This window comes from Periplaneta americana, chromosome 15 (genome assembly GCF_040183065.1).
Source record: "Periplaneta americana isolate PAMFEO1 chromosome 15, P.americana_PAMFEO1_priV1, whole genome shotgun sequence".
Taxonomy (NCBI): domain Eukaryota; kingdom Metazoa; phylum Arthropoda; class Insecta; order Blattodea; family Blattidae; genus Periplaneta; species Periplaneta americana.
The window spans coordinates 68,770,105-68,791,164 of record NC_091131.1 but is presented as its reverse complement, the minus strand read 5'-3'; positions in this window follow the sequence as shown (position 1 = coordinate 68,791,164).

Below are 21,060 nucleotides of genomic sequence, written 5' to 3'. Positions count from 1 at the left end.
TAAAGAAGTAAATAACAGTTAAAATTAAATAAGCAATTAAATTAATAAATTTATAAATAAATCCGTCAACATATTTATTGAATGTTCCTTAGGCAATAGAGTGAAAAGCACTAGGGATTAATAAAATAATTGTAACAGCGTTTTTATATGAATGGCCCTAATTGTAGTCTTTAGTATTTCTTCCATCTAGCATCAAACGTCTCTATTAAAACGAAAAAAATAATAAAGCGAAAAGTATTCTAAGTATAAGAAAGTGACGAAACCTGTGTTATTTTCACTAATGTATTTAAAAGGCACCGAAAGAGAAAGTTTAGTAGCTGGACGAAGATTTGAACTTGCAATCTCACGAACTCTTGGCTAACGCTCTAGCAACTACGCTAGGAGTTTTACTGCGGTCAGAATGGCATTGTAGCGAGCAACGGTTGTACTGCAGTTGAGAACCTGTTATACAGTATAGTATTTGTGTTACAATATTCACTGTTTTAAACACTCTGAAAGATCTGTCAGTTTTAAATCTCCTATATGAATTATTTTCTCTGCAGATTTTAATGATTTGTAATTGTGTGCCCCATTATAACTACTAGAAGAATATACGCAATCTTTTGAAAACAGGCTGGCTGTTCCGAGCTCTCACGGAAATATTAGATTCGAACTTAGTCTCTCGGACGCCAGCCGCTTTCATTTTGACCAAGTTTATATATCTCTTACCTACATAGGCCTATTATTCTTATTTTAACTATGGTACCTTTTATGGGGAAATACTGTAAATATTAGCAGAGTCTTTATTGCTCAGAAACGAGTTATTCGAACGATTTTTAGTAGGTTATTTTACGACGCTGTATCAACATCTCAAGTTATTTAGCGTCTGAATGAATAAAGGTGATAATGTCGGTGAAATGAGTCCGGGATCCAGCACCGAAAGTTACCCAGCATTTGATCAAATTAAGTTGAGGGAAAACCCCGGAAAAACTTCAACCAGGTAACTTACTCCGACCGGGATTCGAATCTGGGCATCTGGTTTTGCGGCCAGACGCGCTAACCGTGATTTTGTTATTAAATCTATAAAATCTTGTTAATTTTTCTTTTCTTTTTTTTAGGAATACAGAATATTGGCATTTCTTTGTATAGCCTATAGCCTACTTCTATTTATAAATGTTTAATGCTGTTTACGTATGACGAAACTGAATATAATAAAATATTACGAGTAAATTGTCATGATTACAATACACGTAATGCAGAACTGTAAGAACAGAAAGTTACACATAGAAGAAATATGATATGCCTCATTATTGTAGTACTTCATTGTTTAATAAGTTAAAATCTAGGGAGTTGGCCACGGTAATTTGCTGTGATTTAAACTGAATTCGTATCGGTGTATTGAATTAAATTAAAAGTCTGTTTTTAAAACTGTTCCTTATTCATCGCTTGTTGCTTAAAATAAATTGCAAATCTAGCTTACGAAATTTTGTGTTTTTAGGCCTTTCTTCTTTAACAAACATTCATCCTCGGTTTTTTACATTAATATTTGAAATACATAATTATGTTTATACAACAGATCGTGTGGCTGTGCGCAACACATTTAGTAATAAGGCAATAAGCAGAGTCCACAGTGTTATCAGGCTGGACCTGTACTATTTTAAAGAGCAATCTAAATTTGCTTTCCTCTAATACTGTAATAAATAACTCTCGCAGTGAAATATATGGCACAGAACAGTTCAGTTGTTCCTGGAAAGTTCACCTCCGTAACTCATTATTATTAATGTATTACCCAATGCGGAGCATGATTAATAACAGACACAGTGTATGCTCGACGCAGCACATTTTTGTTTATTCCTCACGACGTCGCCGCGCCTCGCGTTCTTTACTTTTGGTTTTATTCTCCTGCGAAAGTATGAACGCTAGAGGAAGAAATTCTGCTTCCACTATCTCTTCTAGATTCTAGAATCACACTCCTATCGCTTTACAAGTGGTATTCTTTTAGGTGTCATATTGTTCACGTAGATAATTTATAGAGAGAAACCTAGTCTTTTGAATCAAACCTGCAGATTCTCAGCTACTTTACCGACTGAGCTAATTATCTCCACAATACGTTTGCTCACAAAGAGCTTTAAACTTATATTATTCAGCTTTTCTAAGAGTTTTCCAATTTTAGCAACATATTTATTTTATAATTTTACCATGTACCCTATTTTGCAGTAGTAACAGTAGTAGCTACTTAGCTTCTCTTTTTCAACATTTGTCCTCATATCACGAAATAGATACTAGCTTACAACACCATATCACACTCTCCATTGCTAAACACAGAACATCCTCCTACTCTTCATCTTTCACCGTCTCTGCAGCTCATTTCTCGAACTCTCTACCACAACATGTCAGAGACTGTCGGACACTGTCTAGTTTAAAAAAATAAATTAAAATTGCACTTTTTCAATTCAGATTCCTTTCAGTCATAAGCCCTTTTCTCTGCGATAGTTTTGTAAAAATATAGGCTATATATTTCTTTCCTTCCTTTCCCCTTTTTTATTCTCTTTATCAGCCGATGAATATATTATCACAGACTTTTTATTGTGAATTTTATTTAATTTTCGTATTTCTTTTCTTTTTATTATTATTTTATTACATTCCATTTTGTTATATTCTTCCTCACGTTTTGTATATTAACCATTTGTACTAAATGAGTTGCTTTTACTATATTCCAATGTATTTTACTTTCTTTTTTTTCTGTTATGGTACTATTTTCATGTTGTTTAGTGTCGATTTAATTATGCTATTATTTTTTTGGAATATGTTAGTATTCTGTTCTTTAACTTTTCGTTAAATTTTAACTGCTTGTATACTTTGTGACCTGGTAGAGTGTAAGAGAAGGCCCTATGGCCTTAACTCCGCCAGTATAAATAAAGAATTATTATTATTATTATTATTATTATTATTATTATTAACATGAGCTGTTACCAGGAAGTTAAAAGAAGAACAGCAATGACAAAGAAAGCTTTAGTATTGTAGAAAAAGGAGTATCTTCTGTAGACCTCTGGAAAAAGAAAATTAAGGAAGAGACTAGTGATGTGCTTTGTGTGAAGTATGGCATTATATGAGGCAGAATCATGGACATTACATCGAAATGAAGAGAAAGAACTAGAATTTGAAATGTGGACATTAAGGAGAATGGAGCACGTGAAATGGACAGACAGAATGAGAAATGAAACTGTGATGGAAAGAGTGGGTGAAGAAGGAATAATTCTGAAACTGATCAGGAAGAGAAAAAGAAATTGGCTGACAAGCAAACATTCCGATGGGGGAAGATAAAAAGTTTAATTTTTTTCTTCCATCATGTTAATAATGTCAAGTGAAGTGATAAATTTTGGCCGCTCGACCGCAATTACAAGGGCCGTAAAAAGTAAGATTGCCAGGGGCCGTTAAGAGAAAGAAAACACAATTTCATTGGAAAAATTTATTGAAAGAGACACAGCAATTGTTGAGTTATTTTTCAACATATTCCCCACCGGAATTGAGAAGTCTGTCACATCATGCATTCGACAGAGAAGTACAGACGGCTGTCAAACGCTGATCCCAGGCGGCTGACTTCTACGACACAAGGATACAAAAATTGATTCCATGGTATGGCAAATGTCTCAATTCCAGGGGGGGATATGTTGACAAATAGCGCAACAATTGCTATATCTTTTCAATAAATCATTCCATGCAATTGTGCTTTTTTCTGTAAACGGCCCAGGAAAATCACTTTCTGGACGGCCTCGTAATTGCAGTCGAGTAGCCAAAATTTGTATAAGCACTTCTTTTGACATTATTAACATGGTGGAACAAAATAATTTAACTTTGTTATCTGCCCCCATCAGAATGTTTGCTTGTGAGTCGCTGGCTAAGAAACTGAAGGATGCACTGAAGGGAATGGTAAAGTGGAGAAAACTTCGGGACAGAGGAACATACCAGATGACAGAATACACACATTAAGATAATCGGGTTGTATGTTGATAGACGACATACAGAAATATGCATGGAGACTAAGAGGAAGGCGGAAAATAGAGAAAAGTGGAGAATGCTGCGTTTGCAGTGAAAGACCTGCCCTTGGGCAGAAGACTATGAATGACTGTATCCTATTCTGGCGTAACAAATCCTCTCAGTTACTAATACCAACCCACCAATAAAGCAACCAACCAATCCAACTCACAAAACAAATGAAACGCCAAGAGGTGTTCAGGTTAGTCTGCCTTCAGAGCGATTTGATGTCACGTATGCGGTAGAGAGTTGTGTTTCCAGTACAGTTAAGCTGTACTGCATTTCTTTACTGACGGCCCGCTCCTATCTATCCCCCGTAACTCTCCCCACTACTCCTATTACTTCCATTCTTTCGCGTCGCTGAGCTGTCAAGACAAAATAATCGGTCTGTACGTAGCAAGTCTAACTGGCATATTAATACTACTTAGTTACAACAACGCAGAGCAAGAAAATAAAGATTCCTTTAAAATTATAATGCATCGGGAACAGGATTCTGTTCGAAATACATAACCATGTACGAATAGCAGGATTGTGTGTGAAATATATAATCATGCATTCAAAACAGGACTTTGTCTCACACCTTTACAGTAGATAATCTTTGTCTCATACCTTTACAGTAGATAATCATACGCCAAGGATATGATCATGAAATGAGAACTGGATTTTATATGAACTACATAAGAATGCTTCGACAATAGTATTTTGTTTCAAATACATCCAACAATACATCACTAATAGGATTCTGTCCGAAATACATAATCATGCATTGAGAACAGGATAGGCCTACTTTATAATAAAATACATAACCACTGACTATGGGTGAACTGGTGCAACATGGACATTATGTACCCGAAGCCACACAAAACAACCAGCGAAAATGCATGTAATGAAACTATGAATAGCAGCGGCTCCATTTCATTATGCTGTGAATTGAGTGTAATTTGATGCGCAGGTGCATTTAAACAAACTGGTAAGTACTATTCAGTGTTTGCGCTTCTTGTCACAATCACACGTGTCACCAATCATGCAAATGGAATGCTTGCTTTTGAATTCTATCCCGATGAAGTGCTGCACAGTTTATCTGTAAACTGAACTCTGATCACTGGGTTTGGAATAACAATTATTCACAATTACTCTAAGCGGTTGCGGGCTACAAGAAAAATAATCAAAGATACGTACAGAAAATCTGAACAGTTACATATTACTAGAGACGAGAATTTCATGCACTATAAAGTCCCAAAATATGCATGCATTCATGTGCTATCGAACTACGAAATATGCAGGATCAAGCGAAACATACATTAAAATATGAACTTTCATTTTTGTTCCAAATACCTTATTACACTTCATTTTTGTTTGCATAGTTAATAATCTAACAACATTTCTAAACTGGTTTCTGTGAGGTTCCTGCACTTGTTAGTCAATATGGTTTTGTGGGCAGAGAATGACCTCTCTACATCGCAAGAAGTTATGGATGCAAACTTGAATGAACATATTTGTGACAATATCAGATCAAATTCTTCATTCACGTTTTCGCCACAAATAACCTTCTTCACTGAAGAAAAGAATCTGTAGTCAGGGTCGCATTTACAACCCTGTCTAGTTTGCTTTTCCCCCACTACACCCACTTGGAATCTATGGAATTCTTTGCAGTTTTTCCTTTTTTGCATTCTTGCAATAAGTGAAGCAGATACAACATACTGGTCGGCTTGAAATTGTTTAGTACATTTTAGAAACCTTTAATTGGAAGCATATTAGAACCACATTAACACATGCAAACAGAATAAACAAACACATTAACCACTTACGAGGTTCACACACTGCAAAGACAGTTTAGCGAATGATTTCAATTTTATAAGAACGAATCTAAATTGCTACTAGTAATGGAAAAGGAAGAGAATTTAAAATTTCCCTGAAAGAGGGTGCTACTGACCTAAATTATTTGTCGGCAGTTTCCTTGAATCCGCTATATTTCCTCTCTACTATTCTCCAAATATCCAACGTAATAAATCCTTTTATGACACGTAGTCTGTAGAGGATCGTCAATAAAATGTTGTAAAAGTGAACTTTCGTCCAGGGAAAGGTCCTCTAACATCTTATTGTAAAAATCTTAACATTTTATTTCATTTTTCTGTTATTTCGTTTTTTTTCTTTTCCTTCTTCAGTCCTGATTCCTTAAGTTAAAATAAGGGACATAAAAATCGAGAAACTGAAGTGTCCACTCAAAACCATTAAAACATGCATTTCAACTGAATATAATGTATATTATATGCATTATTAAGCTAAAAATTGCTTAAACATGCATTATGCATATTTTTATCCCCAAAAAGGCCAAAATATGCAAATATGGACGGAAAAGGTACACATATTTGGAACCGAAAAGTAATGAAATGGATAAGTACTAATTTGAGCTATGTCCTATGTTCCGATAAAAATATGCATTTGCATGGAATTCTCGTCTCTACATAGTACATAGTCTTGACATGAATACTGTTACACAGATTTTTCTTGTTTCTTTCCCCGCATCGAGTATGATCACCTGTTACGGGATCAGTGGCAAAACAAAAAATTGACATAAATTCAAATGCTTACTTTAACACTATGAGCCACATCCATTGCCAATATTATTATAAAGTGACAACTAACTAAACATAGCGCTTCTACTCCTGCTTAGCGCATGACGTCAGTGTTTCACATTCACTAACTGATAACGAGAGACGTGATAGAGAGACGAACTATTTTACACTTTAAGTTGACTTGAAATACGCTCAAATAGTACGAAAACAACAATGCTATATTAATAGTGGGGGTGCGTCCTATGCGTTCAATGGTTCAGAGAACCCCCAAGAAAAACAAAGGAAAACAATTAATTGTTTAAATAAATTTATTTGTAACTTACACTATCATTCTTTGTTTCTTACTCATCTTTAATAACTTTACTTGCGGCTCTGATGTATTTTTGCCGTATAAAAACCTATGAACAGCAGAGATCGAATACCTACATGCTTATAAGCTTCCGAGGTATAATTTTCTTCTCTGAAACTCGCCGAGCCAGTTTCTGGATTTGCATGTGGGGCGAGAGACAAGGGGAAATGCTGCATGGCAAACGTGTGGTTGAGCTGGCGTTTGGACCAGCGCAGCTGTAGTCACGTGATTGTGAGACAGCCGACACGCCAAAAACTTCGTGACGCAAACCGGAAGTTCGTTCCAATCTGTAGCCGAGATCAAGCTTTTAGCACATGTACATGTGTGTTATTGATTGTTGTATTTATTAATGGTTTCTTAAAATCCTTTGAATGTCCATTTAGTCTTTGTTGATGTTTTAGATCTTAATATATTCATTAATTTGTGAGTGTGACCAGTGTTCGTTTCCAAAGAAAATGAATAGTGTTCAATATTTTTCACAAAAAAATGTTTCAGTTTTAATCTTGGAAGATAAGTGTAAAATAAAGAAGCTTGGAAGGCCGTTACCTCAAGCACAAACAAACCGAGGTAATACATTTTGTAGGACTTTTAATGTAAAAATATATGAAAGAAACAGGTGGATTTGTGGTAGCGAATCTACGAATAAATTATTTTGTTTCCCGTGCCTGCTATGTTCTAAGGGTAAAAATACGAGCTGGACATGCACTGGTATGTCAAATTTAAGCCATTTGACGCAGAAAATTAAGAAGCATGCGGAATTTATTGTTTATAAGAATGCTTGTCTAGATTTATCAGTTCTTGGAAGAACAGAAATTAGGCAACATCTTAGTTCAGCTTTCAGACAGAATACTGAAAGGCAGAATGATAACGTAAGGAAAAATCGCTATGTTCTTTCAATGTTTACATTATGCAAAAATAGGGGAGAAAAATGCTCGGCAGAAGAAAAATACGGGAGCCGGGATTCTGTTAAAAATTAGGGCCACATAGGAAGATCCCGGGAAATACGGGAGTTGTTAACCCTAATTGAAACTGTGCTGGATGAAGGTTCAGTATTAAATATCTCGGTTTTTAAGAAACGTTCCATTTTACTAAAATTCTGTTTATTAAATTGAAATGCAACTTAAAATTTCTTGAAATGCCTTAATCTACAGAATGAAACATGCATTGTGATTGTAACTGTGCATGGAATGGAATGGAATTTATCTGAGGGGGGCACGGATGGCCCAGCACTGCGACCTATTGAGATCTATTGCGCTAACCCTCGATATGAAATAAGTTGCATGCCACAGATCCCCTATGCGCTCCGCCCTAACCACATGACTCCCTTAACGACCGGTCCCTACAGCGAACGGAATCCATATACCATTCCTGCTTCGGAAAATTCCCCCACGGCCCCCCTGTCGGTCTCCCCCCCCCCCGAGTAGACCTCGGGTGCCGTTGCAGAAGCCATCCAACATCGCTGAACTACATTCCACGAAGGCCGGTCGAGAGAGTCAGCAGCTTCGGAAGGCCGTCGGTAGAGTGATCTGAAAAGCCAGAAAACGGATGATGAGGAAAGGAAGATAGGGAAGGAAAGGAAGTGGACAAAATGAGTGGGGTTTCAATCGCCTGAAAAAGTTACCTGATATTCGTTCATAGGAGTGAGTGGAAAACCCCGAAAAACCCCACTCAGGCAACTCGTCCTGACCGGGAATCGAACCCGGGACCGCTGGGTAATTGTGCATAATATACTACCATCTATTAGTGAACTCCTTAAGCCTATTTTTAAATACATTTTTGGTTACTGGTAAAGCCTTTAGTAAGTCTACAGATAAAGCATTCCAGTCCCTGATAGTACGATTAAGAAAAGAAAACTTTCCAGTGTCCGTCCTCTGACTTCTTTCCTTCAATTTGTACTTTAATTATTCTGATATTGGCGATTTTTTAATACGATCTTTTCTAGCACAAATTGACGCTAATGATCGACGCCCCTTCGTGAGCTGCTCATGCATAGTAAGAACTAAGGTCACCATTTTCGTGGTTGCAAGTATCTTGAATGGCGAACATCATTCGTCAGTGAAAATAAAATTTCTGTAACCTCTTATATTTATTGTTCCAAGACGAGTTTGTATTTGATTTCCTTTAGTTTTCAGCTTTTGTGTAAGAAGTCACTGATTCTTCGAGAGTAAGCTTTCTCTCAATGCTTTGTCCCACTACACGAGACATCGAGCTTCCTCACATAGGCTATTCCTAAATCTTAGCCTACTGAAATACGGGACTACGCGGTGAATAAACATCTCGATGACTTCCAGTTCTTCGTAAGTCCAAAACAGCTCAGACACTCTCTCTCCATACTTCTACAGAGCTACTAATGTAACATAATTTTCATATTCTTTCACTTCTATTGCTAACAAGACATAAAATGCTCTTTTTCTGAAGATAAAATCACAAAATATTACTGCAGCCTATCAGTTTTTTAGTATGTGAAATAAAAATAAGTTTTAATAACTACGTTACAATACGATATTACTTATAGCAGGATTAGATGAGAGTATACGATTTAATTATAAAACGCATATGAAAGAATGAAATAAAATTGAATCTCAATTAAACTTAACTAAGTGGATGAAAAAACGGAACGTTCAGTTAATTGTTGAATAAAAAAATATGAAATAATTTCTAATAATATTAAAATACTAAACATTTTAGGTACTTCAAATATTGAATACAATTATTATTAATAGAGAAATAATTAAATAATTTCCTGTGTTTAACATTCAGATAGCAATACGCAAATATCGTTAGGAATTGTACATTAAAACTAAAGATTAATTAAATGTATTTTATATCAGAACTTTGGGAAAAGTGCACAATCAAATTCGGACAACGCCTACCTCATATCATATTAATAAGGAAAAAGACACTGACAAAAAGCGTAACCTAAAATATTTCCATTCCTACGTGATTTGCACGACTTTCAGGAAATTGACTATTTTTCTGGCAGTATTTCAGTAACATGCCACATCACAACACCATCAACGGTATCGCTAGCCCCCGTCTTTTCTTTGGTTTTCCATCCAGGCGGTCAAGGTTCGATTTTGGGTCAGATAGTGATGGAATTTGTGATGAACAAAGCGTACGTTGTAGGGGGGTTTTTCTCGAAGTATTCCGTTTTCCTCTTTCATTGCAACAACACACTCCAGATAGTAGGCCATTAACGATACAAAGAAGGAGAGTTCGGCCGGCTCTGTGGATCTGGTTCCTGCATAGCTCAGATGGTAAGAGCACTCAGCGCGCCAAGTTTAGCGTCCAGGGTTAAATTTCCAGCGTCGGAACGAATTTTTCTCCATTAATAAATAATAATACTCCGTCTTCCCTTAAGGGGGTTCATACACTATCGGTGCTGCAGACTGTAAATCTTTAACAAAATTTTAAATAACTCAGAGATAATTCAGTGAATCTTTCTGATTTTTATACAAAAATAAGTGGCATTTGGGCCTCTCATTTAGTACCAACGAATTTATAAATTATCGTATTAGTTTATTATTTCTTTTTACAGAATTTAAAGAAAATAATTTTCTGTTATTTTTCAAACTATAAACATGATATCTCTTGAACTAATTGCCAAAATTGTTTCAAATTTTCAGGAAATCTGTAGCCATTCCAACTGTAGAAGATGAACTTCTTTCATAAAGATATAAGCATAATTTCCTAAATTTTAACTAAATAATGTAGAATAAAAATGACTTTTTTACTTATGGCAAACTAAAAAAAAAAAAAAAATGAAGTTCTTCAACTTTGTAACACAGAAAGTTCACTGTGGTCCATTCTCTAGTCGACCTGGTTGGCGAGTTGGTATAGTGCTGGCCTTCTATGCCCAAGGTTGCGGGTTTGACCCAGGGCCAGGTCGATGGCATTTAAGTGAGCTTAAATGCGACAGGCTGATGTCAGTAGATTTACTGGCATGTAAAAGAACTCCTGGGGGACAAAATTCCGGCACATCCGGCGACGCTGATATAACCTCTGCAGTTGCGAGCGTCGTTAAATAAAACATAACATTTAACATTTCCATCCTCTAACACTGAATTTCTGGAGTCACAAATAAAAAAGAAACTTAGAATCTGACAAGTGGTTGGGAATATACTATGTTTTCCCTCTTACGTAACAGCAAATTATTTCCTTTAAATTGTGTAAATAAAAATAATGAACTAATATGATAATTATTAATTTATTGATGCCAAAGAGAGGCCCAGATACCATTTATTTGTGCACAAAAAATGAGACAGATTAACTGAATTACCTCTGAGATATTTACAATTTTGTGAAAGGTTTAGAATCAGCAGCACCGCTACTGTATGACCTCCCTTAATTTCGTCCATTATCTACAATAGTTAAAGACGCTGGGACGAAGCCTTGAGTGTAGTAAAGGTTTCCGGTGCTGATATAGGGAGAGCTCTGAGCTTGGGGCCTGGGGCTTATCAATTACTCTTCTGAGAATGGAACCTGGCTCTGTTAGGGCTGAGGGGGAGAGCCCAGTTATCAGTATCGTATTCACGAATGTCGCCTGGGACACCTGTCGGTCTGAAACAATCATCGGATGTATAGGACGCACAATGCGCCAATATAAGCTGAAGTGCATTGAGCCATCCCGGATCCGACTCACTAAAAGCCAGTCAGTCAAGCAACCCATTTCACCATCCATAAAACAAGCCGACATGACAGTGCTGTGAACACTATGCAATGCAGTGTAGAACAGAACTTGCGCACTGAAGACCTTCAATATGGGCTCATTTTGCAAACAAAAATTTTTAAATGAGAGAGAAATAATTGATAAATTTCGTCTGAAGAACACTCATTGAGGAAAAGAGTCCTTTTACATGCCAGTTTTACTTCCATTCCTGAATTTTAATGGTCCTTAAAAACCACTGTCCTTGGCCTGCGAACTCCGGATCTAATGGAAAAGATGAAAACAAAACAACTCAAAATGGTCCTCACTTCTAAACCGTAAGATATGAATGAAAACAGATTGTTTGGTTTCTTAAGATCATATTTATTAATGTTTTCGAATTGTATTTAACTCGCAATTAAGTTCAAATCAATTTTTTACGGTTTAGGCGCAGCAAATGGTTGAAAGTCTGTAAAATTAGAATAACACAGTTTTGTATTTTTGTTTAAACAATGTAGCTACAATTTTATGTTATTTCATTTACATATTAAAAATGTTCCTATAAATTTGTCATCATCCAAAGAAAGAATTGCGTGTTATGCGAAAATGTGGCCGTTTCATCTCAGTCACTCTGAAATAATAATGTTATTGAACATTACGGAGAAGGGGAGACGGTGAAATTTTTGTCATTTTCAATCAAAATTTACATTTTCGTTTATTTTTTGTGAAAAATTACTCAGAAATCTATTTACATGTTGAACATGTTTCAGTGTTTAAATGGCTGCACCCTTGAACTTGAATTCCACGCAAAATTTACAAGCTGTTGTCTCACATTTCTATTTTCAGGACATTTTATCATGTTCAAAGTGTTAGGTTCTAACAATTTTGATGCTAGGAACATGCAACTTTTGCTTGCATAATCTATATAGCTTTCTATAGTTAATGAAACACAATATCATTTTCTTGATAAACTAAATAGTTTCGAAATTAAAATATAAAACATACTTAGTGGATATTACAAATTTAAATTTCAAATTGCATACTTAAAAAAAATTTTCCCCATTTATAGATCAAAATTTAAAATTTTGGAAACTTGGTACTTTTCTAACCCTATCGGAGATTCTGTAAAAATGTCACGCATAAAATTTAAATATTGTAAGAGAAGATATATTTTTAAATTAAGCCACTCTTTTTCCTTAAATCTGAATAACTCAAAAGCCATTCATCTAATCATAATGAAACATATGCAAGAATACTTACAGCAAAGGGATGAAGTGTACAAAATATGAAGTCTCTGCATTAAAAACTATAGAAAATGGAAATTTCACCCATTACTCCCCTTAAAAATTAAGCTCAAGCTCCATAAACATGAAGAGTTCGAATAAATATTGAGATTGCATCACCCTTCCCAATAAAAATTTGACTTTCGACAGAGAATATGGTCTATAAATATTCTCTACTCACTTAATGTAACCATCTGTACAGAAATTTAGATCATTAACTGGGTAGCTTAAGATTAGCAATGGTAAAAATGTACGAGTATAATATATGACATTATTTATTATCTTTTAATAAAGCCAAATCTCAACACATGTTCTATTTGAACCCAGAACAGTAACTATGTTCTGCAAGCGGACACACAACACAACGGACACACTTCTAATAATCAAATTCCACTTAGGGCATGATTTTGTTTACAGACTTAGCTTCATACCGATACCAGGTTAAGGTAAGCGTTTACTACATCGTATCGCACTCCTCGTACGAATCGCACGCAACGGATATTTTAACTGCAGTGCGTTCAATGTAACAGATCGTCTCATCGGATTCTCTAGCAGCTCTAAAACATCTGACGTACGATATTGACATTGCTGAAAACAGAGGAGTTTTGAGGTTAGGTCTATTAATCATGAGTGTTAGCGAATAAGAATTTGTAATTGTTTCATGCTTATTAATTGAAGAGGAAGAAACGAAAGAGATATTGGTTATTACATAATACGTATGTAAGAAACGACTTGATTACTGTAATGGGAATGGCTCAAATCATATAATTATCCGCAGTTTTCTACGAGCGAAATAAGTTTTCCGTCTGCCATTTTGACACGACACTGAGTATGGCACAACATAATGTTAACAGTTGAGCAATTAAAATTGATTTATAAAGAAGGCCATGATCGCACGCATCGGAAAAGATGCTCATCCGAGGAACGTGGACGGATATACCGAGAGCCGATGCGTGCGATACGATGTAGTGAACGCGGTTACATAACAATTACAGCGAAGATTGTCTTTTTCCGATCCGTGCGATTCGTCCGATGAGTTCGATACGATGTAGTGAACACTTACCTTAACGGCAGCTCTACTATGTATCCATGTGAAACGTCTAGTTTTTTAATCAAGTATGGACGTAGACCAAGACTCGATATTAAGTTTAATGCAAAAATAGAAGAAAATAATTACTAAATAAAAGTGTTACTACTTTCAATATAACACATTAGTCAGCCATTTTATATAAAGAATTCTGTCTAGGAAAACAATTGCCATCAAGTAGCGTTAGAAGTCATCTGGAAGCAGTGACCGACAAATACGAGACGGTCGTGAACCAGCTCACTGCTGATTCGCCCCAGTTACGACTATCGAATGAAATGACATTATTCTGACACTTTCAGGAAAACTCTTTTGATACAAAGTTTTATGGAGGTACTTCACTTCAGCGGGAAGCTTTAAACATCTTTCTTTTTCAGTACAATAACCTTCGCGGGATTGATTTTCACCAATGGCAATAATCAAAATAAATCTAAAAATGAGGTCACAGACGCTATTTCAAAACTCCAACCTCAACGCGATAAGACAAGTTATATTTAGAGATGCAGTCACATTATCTCACTAACGCATAAAGCAGGTACTAAAATTATATATATTAAATTACAATGTAATATACAGGGTGATCCGTTTGGGTATGGATAAAATAAAAACATCGTAAAACATTTTCTACTGAACTTTATTTGTTGAAACTTTGTGCATACAACACTGAAAAATGGGAGATTCATCAGAGCTCAACATGACCCTCACAACTTATAACGGTGATGCAATTCAGCCCATGTCCGTTGAAGGGTGATTTGTTGAAAAGCTTGAGTAATTTTTACTCTCAGATAATCAATGTTCCTGGGTTTCTGCGAATAGACAATGTCTTTAACAAAACCCTACACGAAGAAGTCAGAAACGGTTAGGATCTGGGGAGTTTGGGGACCAAACCAAGAGATAGCTGCTTCTCGTACTGGGTTTCGCCTGCGGCCTCCTGCAAGTTTTTTTTAACACAGAACCTGTTTCTACAAATGGAATCGTATTTAGGTACATTACGCACACCATACTCACGTCGAAATTATCTTTGAACTCTTTTAACACTCTCAAATTCAGCATACCAAAGAACACATTGTGCCCGCTGTTGATTTGTAGTAGCCATTTTAATCATCTACGATTTTAATTTGTCCTTTCAGATTCCGCATTATTGATTGTCATATAATTATGGAAACTTCCATCTTTTAATCATAATATATCCAGCAAGAAATTTTTCCTATTATCATAATAGCTTCTGTGAGCTACGCTGTAAAGTCGGATCGAAAAACAAATTAAGGATCCTTCCAATGAAAAAAAATCGTTACATAGTTTCGTAACAAGCATGTTCATTTATACTTGTTCTAGAATATAGAATAAGAATTTGAATTATATTAAATATTTAATCAAAAATTATTTATCAGTCATCATCAGTCACTCAATTAATATTTAAGTGAATCACTAAGGGTAAAACTATAAGATCCCTGTCACAGACACAATACAAGCAAGAATATGAAAATGTTAATCCTCTTTTCTTAGGAGCACTCTTTTCTGCAAAGTTCATTTTGCTTTGATTTGTTGACATCTTTTAATATAGAATGAAGTGTTATTCCAAGTGAATGGTTATCATATGGGATGTACATGTTGTAGATTTGAGTTTGAATTCTGGTAAATTTTAATGGAATTGCGGCACGCAAATAATTTACTACATGTTTGCTTTTAGCTTGGTTCACTTCCACAATCCGTCATAACCACTTTGTAGGCCTATCATCAATATTGCGGGAGCCATCTTTTAAATATGAGGAGAAACAAAAGGACACCCAATTTGATTTTTAATTAAATATTCTTAAATATTTCTTAAACTAACTTATAATTATCCTAATAACGGTGAAAGTAATAATCATATTAATTAATAATTATTATGACTGAGAATATTGACATCCTCAATGTTACGTAGGAGTAAAATTTAAAGAAATGCAATATGAAACTGGTTTAAAAAGACAATGAATTAAGAGAAAACAAAAAACACTGTGGAGATGGAATGAGACTATGGGAAAGAGAGGACACTGCAGACAAGTAAAGATACTGCTGAAAAAAAAGAAGACACTGCGCAGAAGGAAAGACACTGCTAAGAAATAAGGCACTACGGAGAAGGAAAGACAATACGGAGAAGGAAAGAAACCCTCTGCGAAGAAGGAAAGACACTGCGAAGAAAAAAAATACAGCGGTGGAGGAAAAGTACTACGGAGAACGAAAAGCACTGCGGAAAAGGAAATATACTGCGGAGAAGGAAATACACCGCGGAGAAGGAAACACTGCGGAGAAGGAAATACACCGCGGAGAAGGAAATACACTCCGGAGAAGGAAATACACTGCGGAGAAGGAAATACACCGCGGAGAAGGAAATACACCGCGCAGAAGAAAACACTGCGGAGAAGGAAATACACCGCGGAGAAGGAAACACTGCGGAGAAGGAAACACACTGGGAAAAAGGAAATACACTACGGAGAAGGAAATACTATGTAGAGAAGGAAGTACACTGTGGAGAAGGAAATACTCTGTGGAGAAGGAAATACACTGGGGAAAAGGAAATACACTACGGAGAAGGAAATACTCTGTAGAGAAGGAAGTACACTGTGGAGAAGGAAATACTCTGTGGAGAAGGAAATACACTGGGAAAAGGAAATACACTACAGAGAAGGAAATACTCTGTAGAGAATGAAGTATACTGTGTGTGGAGAAGGAAATACTCTGTGGAGAAGGAAATACACTGGGAAAAGGAAATACACTACAGAGAAGGAAATACACTGTGGAGAAGGAAATACACTGGGAAAAGGAAATACACTACAGAGAAGGAAATACACTGTGGAGAAGGAAATACACTGGGAAAAGGAAATACACTACAGAGAAGGCAATACTCTGTAGAGAATGAAGTATACTGTGTGTGGAGAAGGAAATACACTGGGAAAAGGAAATACACTACAGAGAAGGAAATACTCTGTAGAGAAGGAAGTACACTGTGGAGAAGGAAATACTCTGTGGAGAAGGAAATACACTGGGAAAAGGAAATACACTACAGAGAAGGAAATACTCTGTAGAGAATGAAGTATACTGTGTGTGGAGAAGGAAATACTCTGTGGAGAAGGAAATACACTGGGAAAAGAAAATACACTACAGAGAAGGAAATACACTGTGGAGAAGGAAATACACTGGGAAAAGGAAATACACTACAGAGAAGGCAATACTCTGTAGAGAATGAAGTATACTGTGTGTGGAGAAGGAAATACACTGGGGAAAAGGAAATACACTACGGAGAAGGAAATACTCTGTAGAGAAGGAAGTACACTGTGGAGAAGGAAATACTCTGTGGAGAAGGAAATACACTGGGAAAAGGAAATACACTACAGAGAAGGAAATACTCTGTAGAGAATGAAGTATACACTGGGAAAAGGAAATACACTACAGAGAAGGAAATACTCTGTAGAGAAGGAAGTACACTGTGGAGAAGGAAATACTCTGTGGAGAAGGAAATACACTGGGAAAAGGAAATACACTACAGAGAAGGAAATACTCTGTAGAGAATGAAGTATACTGTGTGTGGAGAAGGAAATACTCTGTGGAGAAGGAAATACACTGGGAAAAGGAAATACACTACAGAGAAGGAAATACACTGTGGAGAAGGAAATACACTGGGAAAAGGAAATACACTACAGAGAAGGCAATACTCTGTAGAGAATGAAGTATACTGTGTGTGGAGAAGGAAATACACTGGGGAAAAGGAAATACACTACGGAGAAGGAAATACTCTGTAGAGAAGGAAGTACACTGTGGAGAAGGAAATACTCTGTGGAGAAGGAAATACACTGGGAAAAGGAAATACACTACAGAGAAGGCAATACTCTGTAGAGAATGAAGTATACTGTGTGTGGAGAAGGAAATACACTGGGAAAAGGAAATACACTACAGAGAAGGAAATACACTGTGGAGAAGGAAATACACTGGGAAAAGGAAATACACTACAGAGAAGGAAATACTCTGTAGAGAATGAAGTATACTGTGTGTGGAGAAGGAAATACTCTGTGGAGAAGGAAATACACTACAGAGAAGGAAATACTCTGTAGAGAAGGAAGTACACTGTGGAGAAGGAAATACTCTTGTAGAGAAGGAAGTACACTGTGGAGAAGGAAATACTCTGTGGAGAAGGAAATACACCGTGGAGAAAGAAATGCACTGCGGAAAAAGAAATACAAGGAAGAGAAGGAAAGACACTGCGAAGAAAAAATACAAGGAAGAGAAGGAAAGACACAATGGAGAAGGAAATACACTGCATAGAAGAGAAGATACTGCGAAGAAGAGAAGACACTGAGGAGAGTGAAATAGAAATAGAGAATAAGTAAGGAGGCGTCGGAAAATGATGGAGAAGTTGGAGTAGGAGTAATGTAGAAGCAAAAGGAAATGAGGTTCATGAAGATACAAATGGAGTAATAGAACGTGATCGTGGAGGCGAAGAGGAAGAGTAATTATTTTTAGACTTGAATATTCGTTATTAAAACGATCAGCTTTAACATTATTTTCTACTAAGGATGGGGTAGTTCGTCCATCGATATATTTGTGGGATTTGTGTAATATACAATTAGTATTCGGTGAACAACGGATACAATCCAACTGTGGTTACTACAGCACAAGAATTCCGAGAAAGGGACAATACGTGGATATATAATTTGAATAACATCAGTTTGAATATTAGTCCGATATTCGAATCAAAATGCATTTTCAAATGAATGAAAGCATTTTTATTTGTTTAGATTTTCCTCCATCAAATATTTTATTCCACATAAACAAGAGTATGAATAACATTCTAAACATACTTCATATAATTAAAATTTCATTTCTGCATTCACTCGTGTACAAAAACAGTTTGCAATGCAACTAATAACTGCGGAACTTCAGTCGATTGGACACAAGAATACAGTAATTGATATCGAAACAAAGCAACGGTTCCTGTCACTAATGAAGTTCAGTAATGTCATATTAATAACAGCATAGGTAGTGCCTAATTCGGAAATAATAAATGCAGTTATTTCAACAGAAATAGTAGGCTACTGAAAAGATAGGATCAGAACATTATTTATTACCATTGTATTTAAATGTACTGTGCGACCACGTTCACAAAACACACGGAATTTGTAAACTAGCAGCAGCAATCTACAATCTGCGTTGGTGAGATTGAGAATCGGACAGCATATCTCTTGCACTGGTTAGACAATGGTGTACAGTGTGTATAGATATTCTTTCTTTCTTTTTTACTTGGTTATTTAACAACGCTGTATCAACTACCAGGTTACTTAGCGCCGATGGAATTGGTGATAGCGATATTTTATTTGGCGAGATGAGGCCAAGGATTCGCCGTAGACTACCTGACATTCGCCTTACGATTGAGGAAAACCTCGGAAAAATCACACTGGGTAATCAGCTCAAGCGCGAATCGAACATACTTCCGAACACAACTCAGAACCAGCAGGCAGACGGGCTACCGCCTGTGCCACGTGGGTGGCTTATTCTTTCTTCCTTACAATATGAGATTCTCGTGTGTTAATGCTGTGAGAGCTTAAGCTAGTGAGTACAAATTAAAATTATAAAACAAAAATGTTTCTAGCCACTAACGTAAGAGCCAGGCTCGTGTACGGTGTGGTCTTAGACAATAATGTAACATAAAATTTACAAGGACAATTTACTAAATACACTAAGTAACTTAATTCAAATCAACAAATAACACACAAGAGTAGAAAAAAGTGAGAAGAAACACTTTGAATATAAATTGTCAATCAGACAGAAGCCAGTGATATTCAATAAAAACATGAATATAGTCGACAGAAATAAAGGGTAAAAAAATACACACATTTGTTAATATTATAATATCATGAATAATTTTATAAATTTATTTTTTTAAATCTTCAATTTTAAAATATTTCAAATTTGGAAAATGGTTTGTAATTTTATTATAAAGTCTTGGGCCGAAACTAGCACAATGTTTAAGAGCTGCTCTTGTACGACATTTAGGCTGAATTAATGGGAAAGTAGACTTTTGTCGTCGAGTAGGATATTCATGTCGATTAGATTTATGTTTTATTTATTTATGTTATCCACAAATCCTACTATACATAGCGACTGTCGTAAAATAATTGAAAATGTAATGAAGTTTTTTGAACAAGAAAAATCAACCTGGAAATTAAAGTATCCCATGCTACATAACGCGTTGCTGCTACTAGAAAGTCTGACTCCACGATTTGCAAAGCACTACGATATTAAAAATTGGAAAATATTCATGCCGAAAAAACTGAACATCCAAGGAAGAAACGTATAAGCAGCTGAAATAAAACTGAAGTCGAGGAGTTTGACTGCTTATTGCATCGTAAATTGTAATTCGTTAAAAGCTCATGTTAAATTAAAATCTAAAATGAGTACCGTAGGATCGAAGGACTTATCGATGATCATATTGTGGTCGGTCATATTACCCGAGATGACAATTCCATTGATAATCGATTGTATATGCAACTCCAGTACAAGATGTAGGGAGTATTTGTTAAACGTCCGAGTTGTGGAAGACAGCGAGACAATCCGAAATTCTCCAATACATAAAGCATGCGAAGAAAATGTGATGGTCAGACAGTGCTTGTATTCGTACTAACGGAGGATATTTTAGCATTTATTATAAGATACGTGAAGATATTCTTGGGTATGCTATCTTACATTTTGTAATGTATATCTATTTTTTTCTGTGCGCTTCCCACAGTTATGGTGTTCAGTGTTCTAGTATGCAGTGTGATGTACTATGCACACGATAGCTGTGATGACATTCCACACATAAACAAACTAGTTTGTGCGTTATACAGTGTAAACATAGTTGCAGAAAAAGAGCTTAAACAAGGAAGTAAAACATTTAAGGACCTATGTACACATAATATATTTCCACCCTCTGAATGGGAAGAATATTTCCCCATAGTTTTGACATATCTTTTAGTTACATCCTGTATATCATACGTTTTCACGTTATCCTTAGACACCAGATTTAGGATATTTAGTTAGCAAGTATTAGTTTCCACATCGATGTTACAAGTTTTTGGGAATTTATTTTGGTGAAA